At 37.6% G+C, this 14,949-nt stretch overlaps 1 non-coding gene across 1 annotated transcript; it reads left to right on the top strand.

The window, feature by feature from the left end:
• The first annotated feature begins 14,618 nt into the window (after positions 1-14,618).
• LOC116114699 lies at positions 14,619-14,725 on the top strand. The gene has a single exon (XR_004125589.1). It is a non-coding gene; the product is annotated as a small nucleolar RNA R71 (small nucleolar RNA).
• The last annotated feature ends 224 nt before the right edge of the window (positions 14,726-14,949 follow it).

Here is a 14,949-nt window from a genome sequence, read left to right as displayed (position 1 = left end):
CTCCAAACCCAATATATCGTAGCCCCTAAACAAAACCTGCCCAAGGTGACCTTTAGACTCTTACCTTTCCATTTCCTAGCCAAATGGGGTATGTAATCATGCCAAGTTCTAACCACATAGCTGAGGTCAACAAGCATAAGGATCTTACTCTAAATAGATTTAGAAAAGGGGCATGCAAAAAATAGGTGGTCAAGAAATTCCATACCCGAGTTACAAAAACAACAATGAGCATTAGTAGTAGCACCATACCTCATCAACTTGTCCTTTGTAGGCAATCTCTCCTTAATAGCCATCCATAAGATCATAGAGTACCTTGGAATAGCCTTTAAGAACCACACCATGTCACACCAATCAACTTTTGCTTTTCTTCCTCTAATCTCCTCCCAAGCAGATTTGCTGAAGAAATCCCCTGAAGGTGAAGGTTGCCAACAAAGCTTGTCCTCAACACTAGAAGGTGTGAAATTCACGGAGTTTCTCATGTCAATAAGCACCCAAGAGTTTGCTCTTCTTCCTCTAATTGACCACTTCCAATTACACCCATCAAGCACAACACTCACCTTAGTATCCTTAGCAATCCCTGTATCATAAATAATCCTATCCTTGTAGGTGCAAACAAGGGGGCCCTTCGGGTGCCAATTATCAAACCAAAGAGAAGTGGTGTTACCATTGCTAATGACATAGTTGATATTCTTTCTAGCCAGTTCCCTATTTTTGAGGATGTGCCTCCAAGACCATGTACAATTTTGGGGAATGTTAATGTTCCAAATGCTTCTATTTTACAAAAGATGAATTTGTACCCAAGAGACCTACAAGGTATGGTTTCTATGGTTGCATAGATTCCAAATATGTCTTAAAGAAGACACAAGATTCCATTCTTTAGATCTCATAAACCCAAGCCCGCCCTTATTTTTGGGTACATATAACTCTCCCCAAGCTATTCTAGCTTTGTGTTTATTCATATCAACCCTGGACCAAAGAAAGGCTCTCAAACTAGCATCAATTTCCTTATGAATTTTGGAAGGAAGAATAAAGAGAGACACCCAAATAAATTTGCACACTCCAAAGAATAGACCTAATCAAAATAACCCTCCCTGCATAGGATAAGAATCTGCTTCTCCAAGAGGCAATCTGAGCCAACATTTTATCCAAGCGAGGTCGACAATCTCCAAAGGTTAATTTAGAGGTAGTAAGAGGGACACCTAAGTATTTGATGGGGAGACTACCCTTAGGAAAACCTATCAAACTTAGGAGTTTCATCTTTTCATTACCACTTACACTGGAGAGGAAGACATTGCTCTTATCGGGGTTTGCACTCAAGCCCGACCAACTTTCAAAAGTAAGTAAAGCATTCTTAAAGAGAGAAAGAGAAGTACCTTCAGCTTTACAGAAAAGCATGAGATCATCTGCGAAACAAAGATGAGTCAGCCTCATTTTCTTGTATCTTCAATGAAAACTAAAGTTCGGATTAGCTGCCACTCCATTTAAGAGCCGAGAAAGAACCTCCATAACAATAACAAACAAGTAAAGGGATAAGAGATCCCTTTGTCTCAGCCCTCTTGAGCTCCCAAAGAAACCCACAAACTCTCCATTGATAAGCACCAAGAACTTAGGAGTAGTAATGCACTTGGAAATCCAATTGACCAGTACATTTAGGAATCCAAAATTCTTTAGGACTTATAAGAGAAACTCCTAATTAGCCGAGTCATAGGCCTTCATTAAATCTACTTTCAAGGCATATCTCTTTTCCTTGGCTGAAGCTCGATTGTAATTATGCACAACTCTTAGCATAAGAGGATATTATCTCCTATTCTTCTATCACTAACAAAAGCCGCTTGTGCAGGGTCAATGAAGAGAGGTAGAGCACTTTTTATTCTATTTGCAATGATTTTGGTGATACATTTATAAATGAAGTTGCAACAAGAAATGGGCCGATAGTCCTTACACAAAGAAGCACTATCACACTTGGGAATAAGGGCAATAGAAGTACAATTTACCTCCCTAAGAAGATTGCCCTCTTGGAAGAAATCTTCAATGATCACAATTACATCCTTTCCCACCACATCCCAACCTTTCTTGAAGAAATATGCACCAAAGCCATCCGGTCCAAGAGCTTTGTTATTACCCAAAGAAAACAGAGTGTTCTTGATTTCATCATCCATCACTTCGGCAATCATCCCATTAGCCATATCGCTAGTGATGCAAGGTTCAATAATTTCCTCTAAACCCCAGAAGTCTCTCACACCCCTCGGCTCTTCAAACGCTTTTTTAAAGTGGCTAACCATTTCCTCTTTAATGCTCAAAGGATCATCAATAACCATGCTGTTGTCACAATTAAGCTTGTTGATTCTATTCCTATTCTTTCGGCCATTCACACAGTTGAAGAAATAGCTTGTGTTTTGGTCACCCTCTTTAAGCCATTGCACTCTAGATTTTTGCCGTGCAAAAGATTCCTTGGCATGACTTAAAGTTTTAAAATTAAAGGCTTTGGCTTTTTCCTCAAGAATAAGGTTCTTTTCAAGTGGATTAGAAGCAAGATCATGTTGCACCCTTAGGAGGTTCTCTCTAGCTTCAATAACTCTTGCCAAAATATTCCCAAACTCCCTTTTGTTAAACACTTTTAACTCTTCTTTAACTCTCTTCAATTTAGTAACCAATTTATACATAGGGTTGCCCTTTACTTCTTCTTCCCATGGCTTACCAACAATGCTAATGAACCTTTCATGATGAGCCCAAAAGTTGAAGAACCGAAAAGGGATTTTCCTAGGAGAAGTACTAATTCCACAATCAACTATGCAAGGAGAATGATCCGAAATGCTTCGGGGAAGAAAATTAGCTAAGGAGTTATCAAACACACCACCCAATTTTTCATTCACAAGAACCTGATCAATCTTAGTTGTGATCATATGTTCCCCATCTCTTATATTACTCCAAGTGAAAAAATTACCCATAAACCAAAGGTCTTCAAGCCTAGCCTCATTACACATATTGTTCAAGTCCGAAACAAAATTACTCCACCTATAAGAACCCCCAATCTTCTCATGTCTAAACCTCATCGCATTGAAATCGCCCATAATCACCCATGGTGTTTCCTCAAAATCTTGAGCTTTACCCGTCAAGTCTCTCCATAATTTTTTTTTTTTTTTTTTCCAGCGGACCATTAGAACCATAAACAAAGGAGCACATAAAGATGGAATTAGAATCCAAAATGACAACCTTACCATGAATGGCTTGAGTCGTAGATTGTATGATTTCAAACCTCACCAAATTAGGGTCCCAAGCAACCCAAATTCTACCATTAGGGCAGTACACATAGTTATGAACAACTGAACAACATCCCATCCCCCAAAAGTCAATGACTTAGTCACCTGAAAATTTGGTTCACGAACTCTAGTTTCCAAAATACCACAAATACAATTTTATTGGAAGAGATTAGATGTCTAACCTCTTTTTGTTTCAAAGGGGAATTAAGACCCCTTATATTCCACGAAGCAAGCCTAATCATGGGACAATTTGGCATTAAAAGCTTTTCTCGCCTTCCTAACTAGTTTCCTCCTTTGGCTTTTAGAAAGTAATCTCACAATAGCCAGTGAACTAGACCCCATTTCACACTCCTCATGGTTTTCCTTCAAGGGACCTTTAAGTGGGGTTGATTCTTCTCGGTTATCCTCAGCTCTCAAAACATTCAACCTCTTGTTCACGTCCAAACTTCTCTTTTCTATGTTAGGAACACTCATTCTACCTTCATTCCCCTTATCACTAGCACCCCGATTAGACACCCCATTAAAAGTAACCATGTTAGGACTAATACTTCCTACCATCCATTCCTTAGATGTTTCCCCATTGACTTCAAACCCATATGGCCCACACTCTCCTAAGTCATTCTCTATATGCTCTTCACTCAAGATAGCAAATTGACTTTCCTTGGCTAAAGAAATACTCAAATAGCTCCATCATTCTTCAAAGAATCACTCTTCCTTGGACCCTCATGAGTAGATTCCTCCACTAACTTGCTACCACTCACAGCCTCAAGAGATTCCTTCCCCGCCACCTTAGCCTTTTGCCTATTGACTACATTCCACACTTGAGCTTGCCTTGGGTTTGAAGATTGGAACCTTACTCTATTCTCTTTAGGGGCTGATAAGCAATCTTTAATATCATGGCCAAAGGTTTTACACAAAGAACACACCCGAGGTTTCCAAGAATATTCAACACCAATGTCAATAGATTCACCATTAGGAAAGGCACATTCAGTTTTCCCTGGGAAAGTTGAGGAAGCATCAATTTCAATGCACACTCTTGTAAAGTCAAGCCTATCCTTGGCAAGAGTGATATTGTCCATATAAAAAGGTTTACCTATTGCACTAGCAACATAACTTAACCCTTTAGGAGTCTAATATTCAAGAGGAACAACAAAAAAATTTACCTACACTGGCACAAGGTGCATGCCATCTCTGACCATTTTTAAATTCCTACACCACTTTTTCAAAAAAAAAAGGTTGCCTTGCAATATGCCAAGGTCCTTCCTCCAAGGCTGCCTTCCTTAAAGTTTCATTCTCAAACTTCAAAAGAAACCCTCCAACCCCATTGGAGATCACACAGACAGTCCCAAATTTCTTCCAATTAGAATCAACAAATTTCTTCACTACCAAGAACGACATCCTCTTGCCAAGAAAGAAGCCCACCAAACAATTCTCCCATTTCTTAACACCCAAATCACTAACTTCTTTGGGAGGGACTACTTGAACTCAACCTCCATCATCAAGGATTTTAGGAGCAAAGTACTCCATAGGTGCACTAGCTCTAGAGGAAATAAAGAAGTTTTTCCAGGGCTCTTTAGGAAGAACTACGAGATTTCTCCATATGCAGAGAAGTAGCCTGCCCACAACCACAATTCACATTTTCACTAACCTCTTTACTAGGGAAAGGAGAGAAATCAAGGGAATGCAAGTGCTTCACGGGTTTAGGGTTATCACAACTACCATTATCCTTGACTCCACTTCCATTCGCTGCCAAAGAGCCACCAGCATCCAAGTTTCTTCCTCCAACCACTACACATTCGGGGATTCTCACACATCTTTTAGGAATTCTATCCCCATTGCTACCATGCACATATCTATCCTTCTCACACAACATCTCTTTGGACAACCACACAATTCCACCCTCTTCATGCTCACGTCCAACATTCCCAAGCACCCTTACCTTCACAAACTTCCCACACTTCTCATTACTACGCACACAAAAGTCTTTAGTATCTTTTGCAACCAAAGCAACAACACTTACGAGATCACTAGGGTTTCATATATTATTATTTATTACAAGATTAATAAATAAGATTTGGGAACCTCAACATCTCTCAACTCTTTTTTTTTTTTCTTCATTTTTGGGCTATAAATTCAAAGAAAAGATAATGTTATGCAATTAAAGAACTCACTCTAAACCAAATACACACACACAATCAAAGCAAGAACATAAAGAACATGGTGATTTATTGTGGTTCATTTATCCAATATAGGATAAGCTACATCCAGGTTGAGCTTCGGAAAAGGAGGAGCTCACTACACTAATTATAACCCAAGATTCACAGTTACAAAATAACAATCAGTCAAACTAATGAAATACCCTTGATACAAGATTAACAAGTAACTGGCCCCTTAGAGAGTCTCTCCCAGGCACTCCAAACCGAGAGATCTAACCTTCCCAAGAACGATTATAGCCCTAATCACCAAGTCTACGTAGTTACAATAATCTTGAACAAGAATTTCCCATAAACCCTAATTTCTCTTCTCTGTTGCTCAATCAAATGGAAGAAGGAATTTTTGTGTTGATTTAGTGAAAAACGAGTTTATATACTATTGACCTGGAGACTGCTTGGTAGTCATTGGATGTAATAACTCTCTCTAGCTTGTATACTTTGGAACTAAGATATGAAATTACGAAATATTATATAGAAAACATATAAGCATATACGTATAAGATAATGGGCTCAAAAATTTACTTTACTTTATAATCAAATTTTCTACATCAAGTAAGAAAGTTATATACAAAACTCAAAATACAACTGGACAATAGTGCCATTCTTTTCCGCTTCTTGACGTTCCCTCCGACCACTTCTCATCTACTACCTGTGAAAATAGTGAAATTAACGGAGTGAGCACTAATTGCTTAGCAAGTAAATCCGCTATACCATTCTTCTTCCTCCGCTACTCGTATTCTGAATTTCTTTCCTTACATCAAACTTCTCTATTCTTCTCTGTTCTTTCTAAAATTCTTACTTCTCACTTACTAACATGTAAGTATAAGCAGGAAACTAATTCCGAGTAATAGACTTGGCATAATGCATATGCACAAATGCATAAGAGATGCATTTTCTTTACTGTTTTTCTGTTTTCTCTCTCTTTTTCTGTGTTTCTTTCTTTCTTTCTGTTTCTCTTATTTCTGTTCTTTCTTTTTCTATTATTTTCTTTCTTTCTTCTTTTCTATTCTTTTCTTTTTGTTTTTTTCTTGTTTCTTTTCTTTTCTTGTTTGCCGATCGGACTCGATTGAAGCATGGATTCGGAACCTTGGCCGTGTGAGTGAGTACATTCCTCATCTACATGCACTTCTTATGGACTGTACAAATTCTTCTTTCTTCTTCTTAGGCCACTCACTAAAGGCGGTGTGCATGTAGGTATGTTCTTCTGGGTACAGTCCTCATCCACATGCACTCTTATAGACTGTACAAATTCTTCTTTCTTATTCTTAGGCCGCTCACTGAAGACGGCGTGCATATGGGAATATTCTTATTCTTGTCACTCATGGGTTCCCTATCGCAACAACCTTCTTTTCTTTTATCTTTCTTTAAATGTGCTCCTTAATAATTTTCTTTCTTTCTCTTTGTTCTTTAATGTTCTTAAAGTTCTTAAATGCATGTATGCATGTAGATGGGCTTTTTCTTGTTCTTCTTTCTATATTTACATGATTAAATGCAAGAATGCAATATGGCATGTGAACATGTCATTCTTTACTTTCTCTACCATCTACAAACTCATACCAATATAACATGCTATCTTATTCATACATACACTTCACTTTGAAATTTCCTCAAACACTTTGTATGCGCAAACAAAGCACTAGGTGATTACACTTCAATAACAATCTCTAACCACCAAACATTTGGAGCAAAGCTCCCTAAAAGCAACATCAAACCTGGTCAGGAAAACACACTCCATAATTCTACTCAAATTCTTTCTTAACTCATCCAAACTTCCATCAATCACCATATATACAAACATCACTCCTCATGGTGAAATTCTAACTATGAATCATCATCAATTCCATCAACAATTCTCATAACTCAAGCACATAAATACATATAAGAATTTCTCTAACAATTATTGCTCAAATCATGACTAGGGTTGGATTTACTTACCTTGAACTTGAGTAGTTCCACACTATAATCTCTCTCTTTGGTAAACTTCCTCTTCCTCTTAAGCCATTTGGATGCTTAGGATTGAAATTCTACCAAAATCCAGCCAAAATCCTTTAAATTTCCTTGGAAACTTGGTGAAGAGAATTGAGAGAATTGGGGATGAAGGTGGCGTGAGATAAGGGAAATATGTCTAGAGTTTTCACTCTTGAACCCTTAATATCTCATAATATTATTTACACTTTCCCATTTTGCCCTTGCACTTTCTATGAAATTCCATCTTTGCCCTTTAATCAATTACAATAATACCTCATCTCCATTGCATTCTCCATGAAATTCTACTACTTTTCACTCCCCACATTTTCAACTAATTATGGATGGAATGACCATTTTGCCCTTAAGGAAGTTTTCTAGAATTTTCTCAAAAAATTCTAGAGAGTTCTTTGCCCCGGTGAAGACTTTTCTTAGCCTCGGCGAGACATTCCAGAGCATACATTGCCGAAGTGAACTTCTTTCCTTGCCGTGGCGAAGTTTGTAATTCTAAAAGCACGATTTGGGTAGTGTGTACAATGCCGTGGCGGCAAAACTCCTTTGCCGCGGCGAAGTCTACAAATTCTAAGTTTTCAATCTTTCACATTGCAACAAGTAAAACTAAGGGCATTAGAACATAAATAACGTACCCCATTGCAGGTGTTACATTGGATTAGATGAATATTGATGGCCAAGATTCACCCAACTCTGCCTTGAAACTATGTCGTCCAACTTAACCCAATACTACATCGTTTTCAAGCTTCCACTTCAATAATCTCCAACTTCGAAGCATTGAAAACTTTCCATTAATGTAGTTCGCCAAGTCCCATTCTCTCATAGCTCTAGTCACTCTAGCTTATTTCACAAACAACAAATTCAAGCAATGCTTGAATTTTGCTAGAGTAACTATTTTGGTCCCCATGTTTGCTAGGTTATCCACAATAGCAATCTTCTTCAGCTCAATAACTCCTCTAATAATCAGGTCTCTCACAAAGTGATAGCGGACATCCACATGTTTGGTTTATTTCATGGTATACGAGGTTCTTATTTAGATGTATAACACTCTGGCTATCTGAGTAAATTATTACCTTCCCACTGATTAGGTTTGCTTTTGTCATAATTCCATTCAGCCACAGGGCTTCTTTGAACACGTCTGCCACTACAATGTACTCTCAATTGAGGAAATGACCAAAATTGGCTACAATTGAGACTTCCAGCTTATGCAATTTCCACCCAAGGTGAAAAAGTAAGCCGTGGTAGATTTTCTAGAGTCTTTGTCCCCTGCAAAATCAGCATCTACAAAGCTAACAAGATCAAGTGAAGAAGTTCTTTTACAATATTCAAGCCCAACACACAGTGAACTATTTATGTATTTTAACACCCATTTTAATGTTGTCCAGTGTTCCATAGGGTTAGACATGAACCTACTCAACATGGAAATGGAAAATGCTAAATTTGGCCTGATGCTAATCATTACATACATTAAGGATCCTACAACATTTACATAAGGGACAAACTCCATCTTCAATAAATCTACTTCAATCTTAGGGCATTAGGATTTACTTAGCACAAAGTGGTTAGCTAGGGGCATAAAGACCAGTTTGGTACCTGCCATGCCAAACTTTGTAACCAGTTTAAGTGGATATGACTATTGGTGAAACCTCACCTCACACTTCTTTCTATCCCTATTTATCACCATGCCTAAAATTTTCTTGACACACTCTAAGTTTTTCATGCTAAACTAAAAACTGAGTTTCTTCTTTAGATCACTAATTAGGGTCTTAGACTTACTTATTAGCAACATATCATCAATGCATAAAAGCAAGTATATAGGTATGTCATTGCTTATTGTAAAGTAGAAGCAACTATCATATCTACTTCTAGTGAATCCTATACTCACTATAAAGGTGTCAAACCTCTTGTACCATTGCCTAGGGGATTGTTTTAAGCCATATATGGATTTTTTTAGGAGGCATACATGGTTAGGGGCACTTGGGTCTATAAAAACCATTGGCTGGCTCATATAAATATGTTCCTCTAGGTTTCCATGCAAAATGGCAGTGGTTACATCCAACTACTCAAATTCCAGGTTTTGGTGGGCTACAACTGATAACATTATTCTAATTGTCTTATACTTAACCACAGGGGAGAAGATTTCATTAAAGTCAATACCCTCTCTTTGGGTATAACCCTTTGCAACAAGTCTTGTTTTATACCTAGGGGGGTCAGCTATAGAAATGCCATCTTTCAGTTTAAAGAGCCACTTACATTGGATTAGCTTTTGCTCTCTTAGTTTTGGAACCAAGGACCAAGTGTTATTCACCTTTAAGGATTGGATTTTCTCCTTCATGGCTACCCTCCATTTGTCACTATCTTTGGACTCCATGGCTTCTTGGTAAGTTTCAGGTTCAAATCTTAACACATCAGTACCTGCAAGCAAAGCAATATAAATCAATTCTGCATATGAATATCTAGAAGGTGGTCTTACCTCTTTCCTAGTTCTGTCTCTGGCAAGCTGATAATCCACCAACTCGTCATGTTGTGGTTCTAGAAACTCTTCAGTTTCATCTTCTACTCATTGATCAAATTTTCCAGGTTCTGCTTCTTTTCTTGCTGGCTGCTGTACTTCTATTTGAGGTGGATTAGGTTGCTGAGTTGTAGGCTTCACCTCAATTGGAGTAACACCAGGTTGAACAGATGTTGATTCTGTACTCTTGGATGTACTTGCATCAATGTTAGTTCCTTTGCAAGAGAAAACTCCCTCATTAAACACAACATCCCTGCTAATTATGATCTTAACTCCTGGAGACTCTCTATCCCATAACTTGTACTCTTTTGTGCCCTCCTAATATCCTAAGAACACACACTTAGTGGATCTAGGTTCCAACTTGCCTCCCATAGGCAACACACCCAAAAACTCTCAAGTAACCTAACTCTAGTCTCCTCCCAGACCACCTCTCTTCTAGACAGGTTAAACTTATGGTTGTGGAAGGGCTCCTATTTACTAGGTAAGTAGCTGTGGTGAGGGCCTCTCCCCAGAAAGTTTTAGGAAGGTTTGAGGTAATCAACAAACACCTAACCTTTTCCAAAAGTGCCCTGTTTATTTTCTCAGTAACCCTATTTTGCTGAGGGGTATTTCTTACTACTCTATACCTCAAGATCCCCTATTCACTGCAAAAACTATCAAACTCTAGGTTACAGAACACAAGCCCATTATCACTCCCTAAAGCCTTAATCCTTCTACCAACCTAATTTTCTACCAACACTTTCCAATCTTTAAACCTAGCTAAGGCTTGATTCTTTGACTTCAGTAGGTAAACACACACTTTCCTACTGTAGTTGTTTACAATTGAGAGGCAATAATTGTTTCCTCCACGTGATTTTACCTTTTTAGGTTCTTGCTAGTCCCTAGCAAACTAAGCGATAAAACAAGTCTCTAAGCTTGAAAATAAAATAACCAATTAAAACCTATATCTAAACTATCCTAAATCACTTTCGTAGATTGACACGATTGCATTTAGCGTATGCAACAAGCCTTTAAACCCCTAGTTGGATGAGTTGTAGTCTCGTGAGGGTTTCTAGCGATGATACCCACAAACATCCATACTAAACTTAACCTAAACTCCAAAAATAAAAATAACCATAAAAAGAACAAAAACTTATAAAAATTCTGGGATCAATTCATAAAGTTGTCTAAAAAATCGTATATACACAAAACAATTAGAATAATTAAAAATCGCTTGAACTCACAGACAATGCAAATATCAATTTCATTTTTGTTATCAACCCTAGAACATCCATACAACCACAAACCATTAGTCTACAAACCTGGATATTTTGATCTCAGTATTCGAGTTATGACTTATAGGTGAATCATGGAATCAAACTCCATAGGCTCACTTTTCAAACCACTCTCCACTAATGTAGAACTTCACACTACCTTGGATCAGTAGGTATTTGTAAAGCTTGTAACGTTAAGCTAGGGTATGGGTTCATGAAAGAACGGAAAGGGAAATGAGCAAAAATCAAATTAAGAGACTTAATCTTCATTCATTCTTATTACTATCATACAAAAACACTTCCCATTTTCACTCAGTAACTTCCCAATGTTTATCGACCTCTTTCTTTTTGACACTAAAATATACCTACTTGCATAGTCTCACATCTTCACAATGCTTTTCAATGCCCAACTTTTTTTTTTTTTTTTTCATCTTTTTAATTTTTTTTTTCAATTTGTTTTAACAACAATTATAAGAAGAAAGTAGAAAACACACACATCCCCACTGATCTTACAACCACTGCACAACCCCTAACCAATTTCTTCGCATAAACCTGGGTTTTGGCAAAACAACACCTGCTCAGTAATACTCGTAATAAGCTTGAATTACAATTAAGTCTCTTAAAGATAAAATGGGTAGGATTGTGTTTAGGCTTATAATCAGGGTAAGGTAAAAATTAAGTTCAAAAAAAGAAAAATAAGGCTAAATTGTGTTTAAAAAGGCTCAAAGGATTAACTAGCGATGATAATAAAAAGGGTCGGCTTGAAAGGCTCAATCAGTCCAAAAACGGCCTAAATAATTTCTTGAGCAATGCGAACTTTAGGATTTTGCCTCGAGTGGTTATCAAATAAGTTCTAGAGTTTGTTGAGATTGCAAAAATGTCCACGAAAACTTCACACAGAAAATGTCTTTAAGTGAGTAAAGTTAACCACTTTCAATCCACAAACTGCTAGGGTCTCAAACTAAATGTCATTAACATTCATAATCATCCATAATTAAAGGCAAAAATTAATGTCCTCTACTTGTTACATGTTATTGCAATCATATTCCTATCATAGACTTATAAATTAATCCAAGAGGAAAACTCAAAAAATTTTAAAAAAAAATTCTACTCCTTGAATCCACGTCCATAAAAAAAATTCAGCTCAAAGTTGAATTCCCACCCCCACCCAACCTTAAAAAATCAACATTGTCCTCAATGTACAAATGTAAACAAAAGGAAAAAGAGAAAAAGAAAAGTTACCCCCTTTTGCAATAGTAAAGTGCGAACAAGCGTGAAAGTTTAACCACCTTTCTCATTTCATTCCATCATGGAAATCAAATTCCTGCAAAACAAAGAGACTTTCGGTGTACCGTATTGGCAACACACATCACTAGTTAAATTTATAATTTGGTGTAACAAACACAATATCAACATCATTTAACTAGACGAAAAGAATTAAGGACACTTAAAAACTAACACCTGCAACAATAACAAATTAATTAATTAAAGAAAATAATTCGAAATAAAATAAGAAACAACTTGGGTTGCCTCCCAAAAGCACTTGAGTAAAGTCATAAACTTGACTTTTCGTTTTCTTCAATCCGTATCATCTAGGAGAATCCAAGCCCTCATAACCTTAATTTCACCATTCATATAGGGCTTTAATCGTTGTTCATCTACCATCTCAAAGTTAGCCTCCATAGTCCTAGAGTTGACTAAACAATTCTCTAGGGGTGAACTAGGGTAGTTTTCTTCTAATTTTTTATTCACTATGTTTCAAGGACACTAATCTCAAAGCATGTGTCTAAGTCGGATGGATGTTTCATGGCATCAAAAACATTAAACTCTACTTGCTCATCTTTTACCCTTAAGATTAGTTTTCCTTGATGAACATCTATCAATGCTCTGCCCGTTGCTAGAAAAGGTCGTCCAAGGATTAAAGGTATTTCCCTATCTTCCTTCATGTCTAACACTATAAAATCTATTGGAAAAACAAGTTTGTCTATCTTAATCAAGACGTCTTCTACCACCCTTTAGGATATGTTATTGATCGATCAACTAATTGGAGAGACACAGTGGTTGGCTTCACTTCTCCTAATTCAAGTTTCCTGCAAATAGAAAATGGCATTAAATTTATACTTGCCCCTAAATCACATAAAACTTTATCAAAATAACAACTACAATAATACAAGGGATAGTAAAAACCCTGGATCTCGTAGTTTAGGTGATGGTTTCTTTTGAATCAGCGTGTTACATTCCTCTGTTAACATGACTTTCTCGTGTTCCTCGAATTTTCTCTTGTGTATGAGGATCTCCTTCAGAAACTTCGCATATTTCGACATCTTTTCTAACATATCAATAAACTTACTGAATTGCTAGTCAAGCTTTTGATTCTTCAAATGGTGTGGGTACAGAAGGTTTGCATGATTTGAAGAAGCTTTCTACTCAAATTCACGCTCGCCGCGGCTATCACTTTCCTCGTCGTGGTGATGAGTGCAAACTTCTGACGAATTGGGAACTAATTCACGATCACCATAGCCACCATTTTTCTTGTCGCGGTGATCATTCTGCATACTAATGATCTTCTTTTCATCTTCACTGTCGCCACAGTGACAACTTTCATTTCCGCGGCGATCGTCCTTTTGTTTTTTCTCTTGTTCTTGCTTCCGTTTTTCATCCTCTAAATTCTCCAAGGTTCTTCCACTCCTCAAGGTGATTGCATACGCTTGTTCCTTAGGATTCTTCTCTGTATCGCTTGACAAAACTCCTTGAACTCTTCCCGCTAATATGTTATGGATTTGCCCAATTTGAGTCTCAAGGTTTCTAATAGAGGCTGACTGATTTTGGTTAAGGATTTCATTCTTCTCAAACCTCTTCCTTGTCTCTTCAATGAACTTGGTAAGTACATTCTCCAAGTTAGATTTTGGCTCTTGATCTTGGAAAACAGGAGGTTGTTTGTGCTCATTGTTGTTGCTCCATGAAAAGTTTGGGTGCTTCCTCCATGTCGGATTGTTTTCCTTGCTTCCTTTGGAAATTATTGACGTAATTAGCTTGTTTAAGCTGAGCAAATAGATTCCCTTCTTGGCAATCCTTGGATAAGTGATTTCCTGCACAGAGTTCGCATGTTAGAGAAGAGGATTCAATTGCATTTATCTTTAATACATTACCTCATTGCTTCTGGATGTTTGAAAGTTGAGCAACCAATGCAGTGCAACCGTCAACTTCGTGCACTCCTACTGATTTCCTTGTTAAAGTTCTCTTTGAAATCTTCATATAGTTAATGTTTGCCATCACCTCAATCAAATTGTATGCTTCCTCTGGTGTTTTGTTATTCAAGGCTCCTCCACTTGCAGCATCTAGCATAGCTTGAATATTTGGCAACAACCCTTAGTAGAACATTTGCACTTGCGACCAGATTGGCAAACCATGGTGAGGGCACCTCCGTAAGAGATCCTTATACATTTCCCATGCTTTATACAATGACTCCAAGTCTTGTTGGTAGAAATTGGTAATCTCACTTCTCAGCTTGGCAGGTGGAAAATATTTAATGAGGAATGCTTGAGCTAACTCGTTCCATGTCATGATGCTCCCAGATGGTAGAGAAATCAACCAAGCCTTAGCTTTATCCCAAAGAGAGAATAGGAAAAGCCTTAGGCTAATTGCATCATCGGATACTCCATTATGCCTCCGAATGTGTCGCATAACTCTAGAAAATTGGCGATATGCAAATTGGGATCATCATTTGGCAACCC

This window comes from Pistacia vera, unplaced genomic scaffold, assembly GCF_008641045.1.
Source record: "Pistacia vera cultivar Batoury unplaced genomic scaffold, PisVer_v2 Contig72, whole genome shotgun sequence".
Lineage (NCBI taxonomy): Eukaryota > Viridiplantae > Streptophyta > Magnoliopsida > Sapindales > Anacardiaceae > Pistacia > Pistacia vera.
Note: the sequence above shows the minus strand (reverse complement) of the source record. Positions and strands in the feature narration are given on the sequence as shown.